Genomic DNA, 20,767 nt, shown 5'->3' with positions numbered 1-20,767 from the left:
CGAGTTGTAGGCACTACGGTAGACTACGGTGTGTAGGTCACGTCGCAAGGATGCCAGACGACTGTGCAGTGAAATCCGTTCTCTTCAAGAACCCCACCGGCATCAGGAATAGAGGAGCCCAATGTGCTAGATGGCTCGACTAGGTTGAAGGCGGCTAGCGTGTGTCGCAACGCGCAACGAACTGGCGACGAGTAACCCAGGACTGAGTATAATGGAGAGGAATTCTTGGTTCGGCAAGGGCCACCCCGGCTCTCGGCTGGTAAAGTAAGTACCTAAGCTTTAAATAGATCAATAATGGCGCCAGCCTCGTACTTGTGATCGTTAAGGAAGAGAAGGATTGTTAGTTGAACATTCGCTGTTATGAAGCCGAGTTTACCTCTGCACCTCCACGCATCCCAAGTAACTATTTGGGTTTTATTACAATCTTATGATGGCATTTAAGACCAAAATTGAAATTAAAACCGCCATAAGAGTATAATAAAACTCACATTGTTACCTGGGATGTCACGGGAAGGACGATTGTGTTAGTATGAGAAGTTGTTTTTTTTGAAACGATGGTTCTACAATTGATGAAGGGACGGTAGGGGAAAGAAATGAAAATTTTTTGATGAAGAAGGGGGAAGAGCGAATGGGAGGGGGGTATATTGGTAACTACGCTTAACAAGTAGTCGTGACTCCTACCTTTTGTCCAATGCTGGAAGCTGCATGAGTCGAACCAAGCTATAATCTGAGATTATAACCGGAGATTCATCTCTAGCCTAATAAGAAAAAATAATTATTTGAGTTTTAGAAGCATTGGGAGAAATTTCCCACATTTGCAAGTATTTCGAGAAAATATTCAAGCTTTCCTGCAGTCGACTACATATGACACGAAGACTTTTTCCTTTTGCGGAAATGCTTGTATCGTCGCAGAATAACGATTTTACCCCATGGGCTCGTGAAGCTATGGAAATTTAAAGCTTGAATATGCGACAGCTCAGCAAGTAAAGGTCGAAGAGATTTGTGGTCTTCTGCAAAAACGTGTATTTTGAGAGCTTCGATAATTGCCTAGAACATTGTATGCTTGTAAAATGCAACTAACAAAAGCTAATTATGAAAAACCAATCTTTAAAGAAATTTTAAAGAATATGCCCTTTAGTTCAGCACTCGATAAAGATAGAAATTTTGTTTCTTCAGCAAAGTTGCTTGTTTTTACAATATTTACAACTTTGCTGAAGAAACTATGTCTATATTTCCTAACACAAAAAAGTAATTTTTTTATTTTCGTTATAGTAAGCGATGACGAACTTTTGACAGCTTTAGATTAAGGGGGATATTCATACGAACAAAAGTGCTGAAGACAATAAATGATGAAATGAAAGCGAAAGCCACTAGGAAAAAAGTTCCGCTTTTCGCCCTTTTGGATCACTGTGCGATGACTGGGAGACCGTTGTGATACTATGGTCCAAAATGTTTAAATATAGACTTTATTTTATCACCAAATTACTGTACTATATTACCTTTGAACAAAGCACCGTCACAGGCCGAAATGACGGGTAGTCATTAGCCATCTGTCTATGCAGCTGAAAATTCACAATAAAATGCACCACAATCGTATACCCCTCAGTAAGTGCCTAAACACAATGCATCCGTTTTTTAATACGTTCCGGAAATTTGACAGAAATCCCATGAAATACTGTCAAATCTCAGGAATGTATTAAAAACGGATACATAGTGTTTGGGCCATAACACAGGTGTTTCGATCAACCTCTTGTTTTTTTTTGGGTAAAGACAAACGTTATACAAATGTACTAAGCGTTGCTTCACTGACCCCCCGTACATAATTTTTCTCTCTTTCCCCTTCACGCTTTGTCTCGTTTTGTTTGAATACTATCAACACATTTGTTTAATTACTTTCTTCTACCGTTTCCTTCGTCGAATGTAGAAGTTATCGCAGCCTTGAACACTGTGAATCAGTTTACAATTGCGATAGTCTTCGCTTTAGCAGTTTAATCGTCATTGTTGCTACAAATTATCGAACCAACGTTAGAGGCAGTGGATAATAATACAATTTTGCAAGTAATTAACGACTAATCGGGACTAGCTGGTAGTCGCCATACATATCTACTAGAGAAAAATATGTGTTCAGATTGAATTGAAATTGAATCAGTCCACTTGTGAGCGAGCTTACCGAATAACTTATTTCTTAAAAGATTGAAAACATTAAGGTCCACTACTAATCTGAGTTAGAAAACGATTTATTAAATTAAAAATCTATACGATTCTGGTTGATTCCGACCAATATCTACCATTAAATCAGGTTACGCTGTCGCCACTGGATTATTTTTATCGCTTTTTCCAAACCCATTTGCTTCTTACCGTCAGATCTGGATAGAAGTAAATTGAATGAAATGAATTATAATTATTACAAACTAGCACTAGCTCAGATTACTCGAGCTGACATCAATAAATCACGAGTGACGCCAAATTACTAAGGTTTGGCGCTGAAATCTATGCGAGTGAAACTCATATTTTTCAATGCTTTCGGGCTTCTCTCATGGCCATACTTCGTTATTTTCTCAACTAGTTTTTTGAACTAGGTCCACGGAAAAGTTACACGAGGACGTACATGTACGTCCAAGAAATTTCAGCTCACTTTACTTCGTTGAACTTGGCAGTAGCATTTCCAAACTCAGCAAGCACACTCGTGCGATATCGATTTTCCAGAGCATTTTCCATTCCGTACCATTCTTACAGCTCAGCTGTACGCACAGGCCCCATCTCAGACTTCCGTATTTCTCAGCCTGGCTAATACTCGGTAAATACAACGGGAGATGGTGGGTGGCATACCATGGAGGGAGCATTTTTTCCCACTTTCATTGCTTTGAAAATACTTTGCCGCTGCTGCTGCTTATCTTCGAAAACTTTTGGCAAGGGATGGCAACGAGCTGAGCAAACACCGACCGAGCCGGTGAAATTTCCAGGCCGTTTACCCTCCCGTGGCCCATTCCACTTGCTTATGCAGGAAGGAAAGAAAATGCTTGGAATTGCGTGGTGTTTTTTTCCCCGGAGTTACTTGTAGATGTGGCGGGATTTGTAGCTTCGGTATCAGAAAACCCTCATCTTTTGAATTTCCTACCAAAAGTGCCACGTGACAAGCGGTGTCGTCCCTGCCTGCCATGCTGAGTGCTCCGCAGAAGGTTACTTTCCCTTATCGAGTTTGTGAAATTTCTGCTGCGTCTGGCAGATATTTTGTGAAATAAATTTTCCCGCACCACAAGATCTGGCGGTTCCCGAACAGTTGGCGGCTGTAGAACGTGGGTAAAAGTTGTCAAAACTTAAGTGGGAGAAGAAATTTCACAGAACCGAGCAGTGAAATGTTATCACATTCGTCGGGTTACATGGACGACTTCAAAACCGTGTTCGGAGGCTCACCTGATACAGATACTGCCTGTTGGTGTATGAGTTTCCGAAAATATTAAACCAACCCTAGGTGGAAGCTGTCTGAATAATAAATTTGATGAATTTCCCGGGAGACTCTTCAACGCCGTGGTGGTACGTTCGGCATTACGAGATGGCCACGTGTCGCTTCTTTTCTTAAACTTGCGGCTGCTATAGCAGGCTGAAAGGAAAATGCGGCGAAGGCGATGAAAATTTTACCTTCAATTGTGGGTACGTTACCTTGAGAAGCCGCAGCAAGTACCAGTTGAAATGAATTAAAGGTATCTGAAAGGGATAAGGATAAGCATTTTTCGTGCAATTCGAAGATGCTGCTGTTGAAAGCGATAAATGTGAGATTGGATTGGAACAAGTTTTGACGTTATTTATTGGTCGAAAGACTATTGGTATTAGAGTATTCATTTATAGTCAATGGTTAACTCTTTGAATTATTGTAATTTTAATATTAAAATGATTAATATGTAACACAAAAGTTAATTACGTAAAAGAAATCGAATTTATCTACTGAACATATAATATAAATGTGAAAAGCACCGTTGTAGAGAATAACATGGACGGCTGTTTCAAAGTGCCAACTCTGATCGCATTATTTGGGCTGAGAATTGCGAAGACGGTAATATCCTTTTATGGGAGTTGTTTACAAAAGTTGAGCCATTATGGGAGGTATTTTTCCTATCTCTATCAGCCGGCTTGGTTCCGTCATCAGATGCTAACTAACTTTCAAGTCCCATTTGGGTCCATCCTATTAGTGAAAATGAAAAGCTAAGTTTGCTGTGGTTTTCGATATCAGCCTAGGGTCGAATTAGATTAGTATTACGGATGTACTCTTAGTACCTACTTTTATTAGCGGAAAACGGCTTGCTGTTTTTGGTTGGAAATGGAAAATGGGGTCGGCTAGTCCTCAAATAATATTCGATTTTTTAGTATTGCAGATTTCCAGATCTTTCTAACATCACCTACAGAATTTGTGTCAAAACGCTTTACTTCACAAAGGACAACCAAAGAGCTTCTTCACGTGAACTGTAATTGAAGAATCCTATATTTTTTGAAGCTAGATATTGATTAAAGGCAAAATATTTTTGGTCAGAAAAGGATATTAGGGTAAGGAACGAGTTAAGCAGTGTCACCTATTTTAATCAGTTGAAAAGAAATGAGCCGAAAATGCACTTTATTATTCATATTTTCAAAATCTTTTGATATGAACATCTTCTCAAATCACTTTAATTCACACAAACACAATTTACTGAGTTTTCGACAAGAAATATGATGAATTAAAAATGGTTGTCCGAAAACCCATTAACCAATCCGAAAAAAATTTACAATAAATTTTGTAGTAGAAAAAATACATCTACAACAGTTTTTATTGTGAACATTGAAACTTATGGTAAATTTATTGTAAAAGTGCCTTAAATTCATATTTAATTCATTTTTTTGTTTCTTATTTTATGCTACAGAATTGGTCATATTTCATCATAAAATTATTACCTTTTTAAATTATATTTTGTTTTTTCGCCTAAAAAATACCATAAAAGGACGATAACTTTTACTGTAAATGAAAATTTTTGTTCGTGAAAAACTACATATTTTTATTGTTAAGGTACTTAACAACCCGTCATTTTTATGGTAGAATCTCTGAAAACCATGAAAGTTATGAGGGGTTTGGTTATCTTTTCTGACAATAAGTTTTATAGTTTTTACTGTATTTTATATCCTACTGTTACAATAATTTATATCTTCGTGTTATGGTTATTTTTTCCGGAAATCCATCACATTTTTCAACACCGATTACAACCACTCTAAAAGTCAAGCACTCAAATGTCACATACCATATTATTCACTACCTTTTTTTCTATTATCTAAGGCTTTGTTACTAGCCGAAAGTTTTATTATTTTATATCCCTGGATTTTTTCTCGGCATTTTATAACAAAACTGAAAATAAATTCTGAATTGAGGGAACCTGTTCTGCAGTAGCAGCAGCTGCAGCGTAGCTCATGAACTATCGTGATGCTAAGACACTGTTTCGTTTCTGGAAATAAGAATTATAGGTTTGAAATTGACTGAAACCTCCAATGGTGAAAACGTGGTTCAATAGTTTCTAGAGAAATGTGTTTATAAATAATTTTTCTTTATTAAAAATAACAGAAAAGACAGCTTTTTCAATAATTTTCGAAGATTTTCTCAGTGATTTAATGAAGCAACGATGTGTTTCAATGCTATTTGCTTTGACAACATTGTTCTGCAGTCGAACCGTGGGCACTGCTATGCAGGGTTGCCACATGCACAGATTATTCTGTGTTTAACAGATATTTGAAAGAAATCGCCTGTACAGAATCTGTATGCATAGAGTATAGATTTTCGCCAAATTACAAAGATTAAACAGATTTTTGAGCTTTTACATGAGAGCGAAAGAGACAGAAATAGCCAGCAAAATGACTCTCTATCTCTTTCACTCTCATTGTTTTGCATTGGACAGATTTTTGCACAGATATTTTTCCTCGGCGTACAGATTGTCAGATTTTTGCAACAAAAACACAGAATTATATGTGGCATCCCTGCTGCTATGTTTGCCTCTTTTGGTCTCCCACCATCCTTATGAACAGCAAGTGAGACGTCAAATTCGCAGTTTACTATAAGAACACTAGAGAATAAAAGAGACGACGAATACCGTTTGCCGAACGGTACGGTGAGTTATGCCCTGATAAACAATTTAGACAGATGGCATTTTACGCATCTACCAACCAAAAATATCAAATCTTTTAATGCAGATGCCGTTTAGTAGGTCGCGGATAGGAACGCAAACTTACTGAATTGGGGGAAAAGTTCGAGGGGTTTTTTATGGGGGCGTATAAAAATTCAGATTCAGATTTCGGGACTGCTTAAAAACGCACCTTGAGGGTGAAAATATGTTCGGTCTGATCAAAATTAGTTCCATCGCTCCAACTTTTAAAGGGAAAAATCAAAAGTTTAGCTCAACAATAGTGTCTTCCAATGATAACAGCTTGAAGAACTAAAGATAGCAAGAAGATTGATTGCTGATATCCCCCACTTAGTCAACCCATTGCTTGTAATAAGGTAAAATAATCAGTGACCCGCTTAGACTGCTTAAAATCGGTTCTTTACCACACTTTTGCGTCCTTTTAACCCTCTAACGTGTAAGACCGTCTGTAGACGGCCTTCGATTTTGGAGCTCCAGAGCCGGTTACGAAATTTGTTTTTAATTGGCAATATTCAAAATTTGAAACGATGGTTCTACAATTGATGAAGGGACGGTAGGGGAAAGAAATGAAAATTTTTTTGGTGAAGGAGGGGAAGAGCGAAAAGGAAGGGGGGGGGGGGGTATTGGTAGCTATGCTTGACAAGTAGTCATTTTGACTCCTACCTTTTGTCCAATGCTGGAAGGTGCATGAGTCGAACCAAGCTGTAATCTGAGATTACAACCGGATTCGAACCCACAACACCCGCCAGGGCATGTGGTTCGCTGGTACTTGTACCTTTGAACCATAGAGGCGCTGGACAAAAGGAGACCGCAAAATCCACTTCTCAAGAATAGCGACGCGTTTGGTTGGGTTATCGACACATATTGTGCCGCTTCCTGCATCAATTGCAGATTACCATCGAGGGAGAAGTTTTAATCTAACTACTATTTACTTTCAGGACGACGACACTATGCCGGCCCTTACGACTTGCAAGGTACTGCACGTGACGTTGTTCGTCTGTCAGCTTGTGTTAGCAGCGTTTCTCGGCGCGGGTTTTCGAGGGAAGGCCCCGTTCCTATGTAATAGACTAATCTCAAATTTTTAGTCTTGACCTTGAAATGAGGTCATACATATATATTAATATTTTTTTGAATGCAGGAAGCGGCACAATATGTGTCGATAACCCAACCAAACGCGTCGCTATTCTTGAGAAGTGGATTTTGCGGTCTCCTTTTGTCCAGCGCCTCTATGGTTCAAAGGTACAAGTACCAGCGAACCACATGCCCTGGCGGGTGTTGTGGGTTCGAATCCGGTTGTAATCTCAGATTACAGCTTGGTTCGACTCATGCACCTTCCAGCATTGGACAAAAGGTAGGAGTCAAAATGACTACTTGTCAAGCATAGCTACCAATACCCCCTTCCCTTCCTTTCCGCTCTTCCCCTCCTTCACCAAAAAATTTTTCATTTCTTTCCCCTACCGTCCCTTCATCAATTGTAGAACCATCGTTTCAAAAAATATTAATATATATGTATGACCTCATTTCAAGGTCAAGACTAAAAATTTGAGATTAGTCTAATATTCAAAATGTGTTCAGAACAGATTTCTTGACATTTTGATACTAATATCATAACATTCTGACCATGCACTCAAAAGTTATCATCTTTCAAAAACAAAAATTTCGAAAAATTCCGAAAATAATTAATGCGCGAATATTTCCTTTTTTACTTTTGAAGGAAAAGGACATCTAGAACAAAATGATTGACCTAAAAAGTTTTTCTATGAGTAAATTCTAAGCATTATTTTAATTTTGTAATATATTTGAATTGAAAAAATATCTGGGCAGAGCGTTAGACATGAAAAAAGAAAAAGAGAAATTGGACTTTTTCTTATCTGGCGCTCCTCCAGATAATTATTTTTACATGAAAATCAGAACTTATGGTTTTTTGTGTGTACTTTCATGATAAAATGGTCATTAGCTTGATCGCATCGTTTTTACGGTGTTGCCCGTTAGAGGGTTAAAGATTTATGAGAATGCGGGTAGTGTACGATATCAGTATTACAAAATTTGAGTTATAACTAGTTGAGCCCAATTCTTACGATCCGGAAACTATAAATGTCTGTCAAGAAAACTGCGGACACATTCCCTTTGCCAGTGTTTGCGAAGATGTTTAATCTTTGTATTAGTTCTTAGACCTTCATATTAAATTTATTTACTTAGAGGTTGTACTTAAAAGAGCCAGCCTGAAACTGCAACAAATAGTTTTATGCTCGCATTGAGTTTTATTTGGCTGACTAATAAAAATATGTCCACTGTGCTGATTCTATAGGTGAGCAAAATGGCTCTTTTGTGTGAGTGGCTTCCATTTTCTGCCTCGAATGAGCGTACCCAACTAAAAGTCGAGCAGTCGTGTCAAGCAGTTGAGTCAACCAGTCGAGTCGAACAGTCGAGTCTAACAGTCGAGTCGAGCAGTCTAATCAAGCAGTTGAATCAAGCTGTTCAGTCGAGCAGTCGAGTCAAGTACAAGAATCCCCCGAATAACGCGATGGGTGGTGCTGTACGCCTATCGCTATATCTCCGCGGTCCATTAACCAATCAAGTTTTAGTAGTTGATTAGGTTGTACCACATACTAACAATGTACCAAAAATCAACTTTATTGGTTAATGGACAACTAAGAAATCGCCATGGGCGTACACCACCACCCACAGCGTTATTCGGGGGACAGCTGTAGTGAGTTAAGCTGTTGAGTCGAGCAGCCGATCCGAATAATCGAATCAAGCAGTTTAGTCGAGTAGTTCAGTCGAGCAGTCTTGTCGACCTTTTCAATCAAGCAGTCCAGTCGTGCAGTTGAGTCGAGTAATCCAGTCGAGCAGTTTAATCGAGCGGTCGGGTTGAACAGTTGAGTCGAGTAGTCCAGTCAAGCAGTTAAATCGAGTAATCTAGTCGAAAAGTGTAATCGAGCAGTAAGGTAGAGCAGTAGAGTCGAGCAATCAAATCGAACAGTTGAATCAAGTTGTTTAGTCAAATAGACCTGTCGAGCAGTTGAATCGAGCAGTCGGGTCGACTAGTTAAATCGAGCTGTTCAGTCAAGCAGTCAACTCGATCTGTCCAACCGAGTCCACTTGAGTCGAGCAGTCGAATCGAAGTCTTGCAATCAAATCGAGCAGTCTAGTTGACCACCCAAGTAACAATTTCAAGTTTTATTACGTTTGTATAGTGGTTTTCATGACCAATTTCATAAAACCGCTAATAAAACTATGAGTTCCACCAGAACTTTCTGATGACGCTATAAAACTGCTTTCTGACCAAGTGGCCCACTCTTCCGAATGTTTTCACAACCGCTAAAAGAATCCGATTGTAAGCTCAAGTAGGTGTATCACACTTTAATGAAAGCAGCAATAAAACCGGTTAAGCTTTCGCTGCTTGACAGCCATCGCTATAATTTAAAAAAACTTTTCGCTTTTCGTTTTTCTGGCAAAAGCTAATTAAGTTTGCCAGCTTTGTCAATTGCGGACTTGCTTTGTGCTGCGGACGATATTTGGCGGAGTACAAACTGAAAGCGGAGAGTGGCGGAGGCGTATGAATCACGAGCTACAGGCACTGCTTGGGGAGACTCCCATCGTACATCTACCGAAAGTTAGCAGGCTACGGTGGGCCGGACGACAGTGCGACGAAAATAGTCCTCTTCAACAACCCCACCGGCACCAGGAACAGGGGGGCCCAACGTACACGATGGCTCGACCAGGTCGAAAGCGATTTGTGACTTCTGAGACGACTAGGAAATTGGCGACGAGTGGCCCAAGATCGAGTTGAATGGAGACGAGTGCTTGAAACAGCACGAGCCACCCAGGCTCTATGCTGCTGAAGAAGAAGAAGAAGCTTTGTCAACTTGAAAATATATCCGTGAGCAGAAAAGTTTAAGATTCTGAACGATTTGGTTTATAGCGACCAGAATAAAACATCCCATAAAATATTTATTAAATTTTAAGCAATTTCATTGGTTTGCAGCATGCGCGCATTTAATTTCAACGTGCATATTGATATAATAGTTCGATAAAATCAGCGCGCTAATGAAATTTGGCAATTTTCGAAAACTGGTTGTTTTAACAAATTGAAAATATTCAGTCATTTTAGTTGCTTCCTCTGACAGGAAAACCGATTGATAATAATTTTCTTTCTGCAAAACACTTTGCATTGATGAATTGTTGTTAAAATATGGCCATATGGCTTCGCATAAAAAAATGATTTTAGTGTTGAACTTTGGTATTCTTCATAATAGCAGCAAAAAACTGTTTGGTCAGAGTGTTACCGTTCTAATAGCTCTATAAGCAACCACAATAAATTTGCTTTATTAACAGTTTTATTATGGTTTTCTAGCTAGCTATAAGTGTGTTCAGACTCGTATCCTCCCGCTATTGCGCAGCACCACAATAAGCCCAGAGGTAATGATTAATACCGCAATAAAACCTTCATAAAATTCAAGTAAAATCAAGTGGCTTTAGAATTGCTACTTGGGGAGACCAGTTGAGCAATCGAGCAGTCCAGCAGTCGACTGGTGAAGTAACTGAGAATAGAACACATTGCTACAATAGCATGACGTCCTGCCAGAGGCTTGTTTTGAGTTACCGAGAATCCTCTTATGACGTCCTGTCAGAGACCTGGTTTTGGCAACAGACGTGCCTAGACAGATTAGACAAAGTTAACAGAATTTTACTTTATAAATCTGCTCTATAGAGTAGTAATTAATGAACTATTTAAAAATTCATTTAAGACGATATTATCAAACAGAATGTCAGATATTTGAGACGCATTTAAATGTGTTTATCCACGTATGTTATATACCGTTACCATCAAAATACTGCTAGAATACCGTTTTGCAAATCAACGAATTTCTGCGTTCGTTCACCTTGAGATTCATATCAGGTTCGTAAAAAAAACTAGTTCGGCCGACGGCCTATTCCAAAATAGAAGGATTGTCTAGCCGAAAATATTATGACAAAACAATCATGTCTCTGTTCGAATTTCTTTCATATATATTCTCAACACACTCAGGAAACTGCGTCGAGCTTATTCAAAGGTCGAATTATAAATATTCACTAATCCTTATCTGATATAGACAACTGATGTCGACACTGACTAGCAAAACACGAAACTATTATCCAACGAGAACATGAGAACATGTTTTCAATGCACTAGGACTACTTGTTTTTTTTTATCAAACCGTTAACTTTAATTGATTCCTAGGTAAACGCATTATGCGGATTGACTTATCGAACAACAGTAGTCAGGTTTCTTAATAAGGTATTAGCGGCCGGTTTTTTTTTTCTTCTAGATAGCCTGCAGCTCCTTCTATCATGATAGTTTAAAATCAAAACTACTTACCAGCTTCACGTCTATTGCACTTACTTCAACCAAGTTTCTTATATGTTTGATTTTGGTGAATTGCTTCGATAAGCAATTTTGATTCCATGAAGTTTGTTTTGTATCTACAATAAAAAAAACTTTTAGTACAAAGCAATAAAATAATGAAACTATCAATGAATGGAGTTGTTGAATCGTGTCCATTTTCGGGTGTTCATATATTATGTTATAGCTTGAGAATAGATTGACGGTTAAAATATTAATTTTTATATCGATTTTTTGGAATTAAACTTTCTGATTGTTTGTTAGACAGACTTCGCAAACCACTGTATACAGAACATTTATGGGGTTAGCACTATGATTCTATTAACTGTAACAGTCTCTTCCAGTCGAGATTGGAACATACATTGAAAGAGTGATCTGGGTTAAAATTCGCTAACGTTACGATGAAATTTATTTTAAAACAAATAAAGTTGTAAATTTAAATTAGAGTAAGCTTAAGGATACAAATTGATGCAATTTGGACAACAAAGATGTTAAAAACCAATTACAAAGTTAGCGAAAGGGTTGAGATAAAGTTGAAACAAAGATAAAACAAAGTAATACAAATTAAACGAATGATGTAAATTTAGTTTTAATTGTTTAATGTTGCAATTTAAACTATTTTCATCACTTTGTAGTGTTATTTATTTCAAAATTTTATTTTAACCTAATTTGTTTTAGAAATTATTGAAAGATATACATTTCGTGTGCAACTTTCAGCCTTCATTAGTCTTTTTCGAGCTTTGATAGTTGAATTTCGCATAAACACCTTGCAATTAGACTAATAATAAGTATCAATAATAAATGAAATTTCGTCTCGGGCAGTAATTTTTGAACGTAATTACAAATCGATTAATATAAATTCTGCTCAGTTAAGTTGTGCATCAAATTATGCTTTTAAAAAACTGTCGCATGGATTCTTATGGCCCGTGCTACCAGAACTACATTAGGTAGTAGAAACAAATTTTTCCTCTAAACATTCATTGTAAGACTGAATTGATTCGAGGGCCAGTTCCACAAGTGGGAGGCTTGTTATCGTAGTCGTTATACGTTTAGCTTTGCCTCTCATGAAATCCGGCCAAATCAAGCATGACTGGAGGCTGTAATGAAGTTTTTGTTCGACTTTTGCTCCAGAAATTATTGAACAATGCAAAAACCAGTATACTGTAAGAACTTCAATGTACGGCTCTTGAACAGCTCGACACAGAAGATTTGCCAAACGTTCGGGGCGAAATAAAAAACGGTTTAAATTCACCTATCAGTGTGAGCGAATATTTTTCGTTTGTGGTCGTTGACTAACGATTCTTTATCTTCTTATTAGATAGTAACGAGTAACTATCACGCTGGTTGAGTTTCACGTCTTTTTCAATACGAAATGTATTCAACGTTTTTCAGACTAAGTTTCTTCCATTTGTATGCTAGTTCTTTAGAACTTTATGACCATTCTGTTCACCAGAAAGGCAAAGGACTCGTTTACCCAACGGCGACCGTAGCAGCCAAGCAAGAGATCAAGAAAACGGTACAAAAACGTGTGCCACCATTATATGCCGCATGTTCACTGACTGGTACAGGGCTCGCCATCATTACCGACAGCAGCAGCAGCAGCAGCAGCAGTGGTAATTCGTTGACCGCAGTCAAGGTCTTGCGTAGTCAACCCGGGTCCGTACAATTTTATCTGTACGGAGCACACCTCTCTGATTTTGGAAGTCGGTTCCAAATGTTTATTGTTTTGTTTGGTTGCTGTTTGAACGGAGGCTGATCTCCGGCGGTTTGGCACTATTATATCGCTAGTCACTTCTTCGAAATGAACATTGTTCTGAGATTTTTTTTTTCTAGAATATAAATTTGTTTTTTGGCGGTAAATTTGACATGGAACACTTTTCCGTTTATTGATGACTTCGAAAGCGACATGGCAGCAGGCGGCTTAACATTGATTTATAATGTATAGAGTACTCGCGTTAATTCCATCGTCGATTCAAAAACCACTCAGTTTTCAAAAAAGTGTGTTTAGCAACATGGCCACACCACAGCGCTTGAGTGTTGCTTCGAGTTTTCAGTATAAAACTGTAAAAATGTAAAAAATTCTGCAGTATAAAACTCTGCAAATGTAAGCTACTCCGCAACATGCATAACAGAGGGTGTTACTGTGCAACCAAAATACCAAAGGATTTTCTTCTATGTGTCATGTCAGTTCGTCAGTGCTTATGTTTTCATCATTTCTTGGATGGACTTTAACGAATAATCCAAAAGCTCTTACATTGATTTGACTCAAACACACTTACCTCCCGATTCGTGCACTTTAAATTAATTAAAAAACGATTATTATAAGCATTTTATTGAAATTACGCCACTGACTTTATTTTCCAAATTCGTCATACGGTTTTTAAATACTACCATTATAATTTTCCATCGTTCGTACCAAAAACCATAACAATGCATGTACCAATAAGTTTACAGTAAGCCGTAAAAGTGCATAGTAATTATAGACTATTTTTGTAATCTTTTATGCCCTAATTACATAATCAATGGTAATCAATTTAATTAATCATCATTGACAATCTTATGTAATCATTGATAATAATTACCAATGTTTAGTAGTCACAAGATCATGATTATCAAAAATTACTGGTAATCTGAGGTAATCAGTAGTCAAAGATAACTCAAGAGTGCGTTGTAATCATACCTGTTGAAAACCCTTTGGCATGTATACACACTGAAAGTGATGCCAAATTGATAACCTCATTGTTTCCGAGTTTTTTTTTTCATTTTTATCAAACTACAGTTAATATATCAGGTATCAGCATCTTTGGCTCGACCAGCACGTTCCTCACTAGTTAATATAAGGTGTGAGGGGGACAGAGTGAAAAAGTAGGTAACGGAGAGTCATTGAAGCATTCCCTGCTAGGTTCGTAGAACGTTCTACTAACCTAGTAAGCGTTGCTGTATGACAAAACTATACATATAAAAAGCTTAATACCGTCAAACGGGGTAACTTGCAACAGCGGGGGTAACATGCAACAACGCTATATCGATCCAATTTACTGTACTTTTTGATCTGTAACTTCAATTTTTAATCTATATCAGTCACTGAATCTTGTTGTTAACAGTTCAAAGAAGCCTTAGATACTGTTATGTTGATTGTCTGCTGTTTTGGTGATTTTTAATAAATCCCACAAGATGGTGTCAAATTCATCGTCAATTTTTCGTCAGTAAAACGTTTGTGTCGCCCACAGGCACTTCGAATAAAAGAAGCCTAACATACATTTTTTATAGTGAAATGAACAACAAGGAAACAAAATAATTGATTTATGATGACTAGTTTTGTTTATCTTACTTGTTATCACGTTATTCCTAAAACAAGTACTTAAACGGGGTAACTTGCAACAGCTGGTAGATATAAAAAGCTGTGTTCCGTTACCTTCAAGAGGCACATTATCATGACATAGGACATAGGACATTTATGCGTATATTCATAGCAAAAGCATTAAAAATCGCTAGTCGGATTATCATTTACTAGTTATACTAGTAACAAATTAGTTAAAAAATTCTACAACAGTCAATATTGATCGCATATTTTTTCTCAATATGTGAAATTGTTCTATGGTAGACCTAATAACTTTGTATTAATTAAATGTCTTCAAATGTACTACAGATAAGTTTTCACTTGCACTCATAGTTGAGAACTGTTGCAAGTTACCCCGTTTGATGGTAATGCTTTGAGTCAAAATATTTTGGGGGCTTAGGCATTCAGACCCTCTCCTAATGGTTACGGGCCTGGAGGCGATTGAAGCACCTTGATGTGCAGTGTTGTTCTGCCGGAGTTTACTATATTCCGCACTTTTTAGTCTATTTTTCAAACATAGTTGTATGGATGATTTTAGTATTCGTTCAAAACTAACTCTGCTATGGCGCAATCATCTATTAATCAATCATAATTCATAGAATGTCATAATTTAGATTGGTGAATCCTCGTCGATAAACGAAAGAGGAATTTTTCCGAAATTATTACGTTCAAAACCGTGAATACCCAAGCAACAATGTGAGTGCTATTGCACTCTTATGGCGATTTTCATGACAAATTTTGGTCTTAAATGCCATCGTAAGAGTTTAATAAAACCCAAATTGTTACTTGGGTAGGTCACACTCTACACTGGGCTAGGGCTAGGGCTAGGGCTAGGGCTAGGGCTAGGGCTAGGGCTAGGGCTAGGGCTAGGGCTAGGGCTAGGGCTAGGGCTAGGGCTAGGGCTAGGGCTAGGGCTAGGGCTAGGGCTAGGGCTAGGGCTAGGGCTAGGGCTAGGGCTAGGGCTAGGGCTAGGGCTAGGGCTAGGGCTAGGGCTAGGGCTAGGGCTAGGGCTAGGGCTAGGGCTAGGGCTAGGGCTAGGGCTAGGGCTAGGGCTAGGGCTAGGGCTAGGGCTAGGGCTAGGGCTAGGGCTAGGGCTAGGGCTAGGGCTAGGGCTAGGGCTAGGGCTAGGGCTAGGGCTAGGGCTAGGGCTAGGGCTAGGGCTAGGGCTAGGGCTAGGGCTAGGGCTAGGGCTAGGGCTAGGGCTAGGGCTAGGGCTAGGGCTAGGGCTAGGGCTAGGGCTAGGGCTAGGGCTAGGGCTAGGGCTAGGGCTAGGGCTAGGGCTAGGGCTAGGGCTAGGGCTAGGGCTAGGGCTAGGGCTAGGGCTAGGGCTAGGGCTAGGGCTAGGGCTAGGGCTAGGGCTAGGGCTAGGGCTAGGGCTAGGGCTAGGGCTAGGGCTAGGGCTAGGGCTAGGGCTAGGGCTAGGGCTAGGGCTAGGGCTAGGGCTAGGGCTAGGGCTAGGGCTAGGGCTAGGGCTAGGGCTAGGGCTAGGGCTAGGGCTAGGGCTAGGGCTAGGGCTAGGGCTAGGGCTAGGGCTAGGGCTAGGGCTAGGGCTAGGGCTAGGGCTAGGGCTAGGGCTAGGGCTAGGGCTAGGGCTAGGGCTAGGGCTAGGGCTAGGGCTAGGGCTAGGGCTAGGGCTAGGGCTAGGGCTAGGGCTAGGGCTAGGGCTAGGGCTAGGGCTAGGGCTAGGGCTAGGGCTAGGGCTAGGGCTAGGGCTAGGGCTAGGGCTAGGGCTAGGGCTAGGGCTAGGGCTAGGGCTAGGGCTAGGGCTAGGGCTAGGGCTAGGGCTAGGGCTAGGGCTAGGGCTAGGGCTAGGGCTAGGGCTAGGGCTAGGGCTAGGGCTAGGGCTAGGGCTAGGGCTAGGGCTAGGGCTAGGGCTAGGGCTAGGGCTAGGGCTAGGGCTAGGGCTAGGGCTAGGGCTAGGGCTAGGGCTAGGGCTAGGGCTAGGGCTAGGGCTAGGGCTAGGGCTAGGGCTAGGGCTAGGGCTAGGGCTAGGGCTAGGGCTAGGGCTAGGGCTAGGGCTAGGGCTAGGGCTAGGGCTAGGGCTAGGGCTAGGGCTAGGGCTAGGGCTAGGGCTAGGGCTAGGGCTAGGGCTAGGGCTAGGGCTAGGGCTAGGGCTAGGGCTAGGGCTAGGGCTAGGGCTAGGGCTAGGGCTAGGGCTAGGGCTAGGGCTAGGGCTAGGGCTAGGGCTAGGGCTAGGGCTAGGGCTAGGGCTAGGGCTAGGGCTAGGGCTAGGGCTAGGGCTAGGGCTAGGGCTAGGGCTAGGGCTAGGGCTAGGGCTAGGGCTAGGGCTAGGGCTAGGGCTAGGGCTAGGGCTAGGGCTAGGGCTAGGGCTAGGGCTAGGGCTAGGGCTAGGGCTAGGGCTAGGGCTAGGGCTAGGGCTAGGGCTAGGGCTAGGGCTAGGGCTAGGGCTAGGGCTAGGGCTAGGGCTAGGGCTAGGGCTAGGGCCAGGGCTAGGGCTAGGGCTAGGGCTAGGGCTAGTAGGCTATGGCACACTCCTAAATTTTCTAGCGTAACACATGCAAATCCAAGCACAGTGACACTCCTGTAGGTTCCAAAATTTGGCCGGCTGGTGTTATTTCACTGGCGTGAATACCTTAAAAGTGTTTTTCTTTAAATGAAATTATACCGTTTCTCATATAAGGAAAGGGAACAAGAATGCTTACTGGCGGCATTAAATGCACAACGAAATTGAACCATAAAATTTATTATCTTCATCATTTGTCATCATATAGTAACGTGTGCCAATAAAGTATATAACCTGTTCCGCAACTCTTGCATTGATAGCAACTGTCCAATTATTATCACGAAACCTCATTCCCAGAACCAATAAATCTCAACTCGCTCATGACTCACTTCTTCTCGGTTACCCAATTTGGGATAGTCCCAAAATAGGATTTGAAGCAACGTTTTGTTATGGTACGGTGCGCTGGACTTTTTTAGTGTTATTTTCGATTTTTTGGCAATGTCCAGACGGAGGAGAACTAAAGCAACGTGAGCAATCCACCTAATCAGCTGTTCTGCTTTTCCAGTGCAAGTTTTTTATGTTTTCAAGTTTCATTTTAGTTTTAGAAGCCGCTTGAATCAAAGGCCTGCTTTCGTTGTATACTCTAAATGACTATATTTTATTGTAGAGCTGCGTTCTGGAGTTTGTTTGCTTAGAAAGTCTGTGACTTACACTGTCATTACAAAACTATTCCAACGATTAAGAGCAAATGCCAAAGCGAACAAACCAACCCAAAAACATTCCTTTCGTATGACATCACATTGAACGGGACGAAGAAAGAAGTAGTCCGGAATGATGTTTTTTATTGCTGGAAGGATCAAAACGGCATCATCATCATCATCATCATCATCGCCACCGGTCGTCTTTTCGATGTGCCATTGAAGCAGAAACTGGCTTCTAAAGGTTTCGTTCTGATTTGGGCTTTCAGTATCGTACTAATTTAATGACAATGACACACACAATGCGCCTTGGGGGGTTCGCTATTTGGACCGTTTCCGTCCGCTGAAAAGGATTAAACTTTTTCTGTTAAACGATTTTCTTTGTTCCAATATCGTGTGGCACTTTGACTAATAAATATCTTTTTAACGTTTATCTTTTCAGGTAACTATCCACTTGAACGTAATCTGTGAATATCACCAACGTTTAGGTAATTTAAAGATAATATATTGCGACGTTCACTTTTACTTTAGGCAGTAACCGTTTTGGACAGAAAAAAATGTCTCACACTTGTATTGTTGACACGTAAATCCCAGGTAAAATATATAATACTTTTTCTTGGCACACTTTGATACTTACTGCCTAGAATACAAATTCAAGGTATCACCTTCCCCATACCCACCTACTACACAAATTGACTTTTTCTGGAACATTATGTTGATGCTGATGAAGGAAACAGGTTGCTGAATAAGAAGAGTGAACATGTTATGAATACGTGATTCAAACTGAGATTTTTAGGCTCGATTTTGATCTCTTAGTTAAATTGTATCCATATGTATGGTAAGACGACACCATTTATGTGATACGAAAATTCTTTATGAATTTGGAACTTATTTAATCAAAAGATTCATGATTCAAGAGTTGCAGAAAACTTTTGTTTCCAGGGCCGTTAATTCACAACACTTTTAATCAACCTAAATTTTCTCTTGTGTTCCGATTAAAGTTTTATACAGTTTTTACATAAACGACGAACAATGTCGAATTTATGTTTAAGTTTTCTCACATGTTCAATTTCAAACGCGCTTCATCTAAAAACACAAAAGGCCCTCAAAGATCTATTTTGGAAAACTGCTTTTATAATGCGTATGTCTAAAATCTCCTATATTTAACAATTTTCTGTGTAAATTGTAGTTTTTATCAGGCAAAATTCCACTTACTGTCCTATGATAATTAACTATTGATATGTATCTCATACACAGTTTCAACACTAAAACTGCCCAGCACTAAGTTTCGCCTGCAAAATTTATTACTGAAATCAAGTAGAAGGTCAACTTCCGAAGACAAAAATGTTAAGGTTTTTTCTTATCCATTCTATAAATATCTAGAATGGAAGTGTAATTGAAGATGGAATATAAATAATTAGGTGATAAAAATAAAAACTGCGAGTCGAAGTTATGTCTAGATTATTTTTATGCTTATTCAAGAACCACCATAAAAGTCGTTCCGATAAAAAAACCAATACTGTTTGCCAGTGAAGAGACTCGCGGATTCACCTCGAATTCAGCAGCGTTCACGGTACTATTTCCAGCTGATAAATGAACTATTCGATCGCGGATTATGAAATTTAAGGCGCCTTTTCGATGACCTTTAGTTGTTTTGGTTTGAAAATGTCGGTGGTCAAGCGGATCCTAGAAAATATATTTTTAGATTATTTTTCTCTCATTGACGGAGCGGACTCAAATTTGACAAAATTAATATTCATTAATTTGGCAGATCATAATCTCGAAAAGAGCACTCAGTCAATTCAAATAATCAGATAGACGACAGTATCAGATCGCCCACATAATTCGCACCGAGTGAAAGGGAAAAGAACCGGAAATCTGCAGAATTTTGTAAACAACTAGAGTTATGCGTCGTAGTGATCCGCAGCAAACCGGTCAGTCTGATGCAACCTCCTCTGCCGACGACGACGGTATCCTCGCAGAGTGGCGTAAAACAACGTAACTCGATGAAGTGCAACAGTGCGGCATCCACGCGGTTGCATCGATTGTGGCCAGTGACCGATCCGGACGGATTGTGGTTCAGTTCAGGCTATCCGACCGACTGGAGTTCATTGACAGAGTTCAGGGACAACCAGTTTCGCTCGGTACGTCTGCCTGAGAGGCAGACTCGATCTCCAGCGCTCCAGCAAATCGTAACATAACTCATTCCACGTCGTAGGTGCGCGGGAATCGAACACGACGTCTACAGATTTGGTACAAGACAGACATCGACGGTATTTAATTTTGTGCTGATTAGATCATTCGCGATTCTAATCGTTGCGTATCACCAGTCTGGTTGGTTGGCGCGAAATGAGATGAGTTTTATGTTAAATTTACCGAGGATTATTTACTGTAATTAATAACGGTAGCTTTTGATCTATCTTACCACTTCTATTTTACATTTCGTTGGTAATATTTTGTTGTAAAGCTGATCTAAAAATATACCACCGAAAAGAAAGTGATAATTTGTTCCTGTTTTTATACTGAGTTTCAAACATTTGAAAAAAATACTCCGCAACTCATTTTAAATTCATCAGGACACTTTCGAGATATTTATACCTATTACTAGCTGACCCGACAAACTTCGTATTGCCACAAATTAACCTGTGTTGTACATAAATCATGAATCTCGGATGATCTTTGTCACAATCTCGAGTTTTGCAAGCCCCCCCAGTAGGCGGCGCT

Source organism: Sabethes cyaneus, chromosome 3 (genome assembly GCF_943734655.1).
Source record: "Sabethes cyaneus chromosome 3, idSabCyanKW18_F2, whole genome shotgun sequence".
NCBI lineage: Eukaryota > Metazoa > Arthropoda > Insecta > Diptera > Culicidae > Sabethes > Sabethes cyaneus.
Note: the sequence above shows the minus strand (reverse complement) of the source record.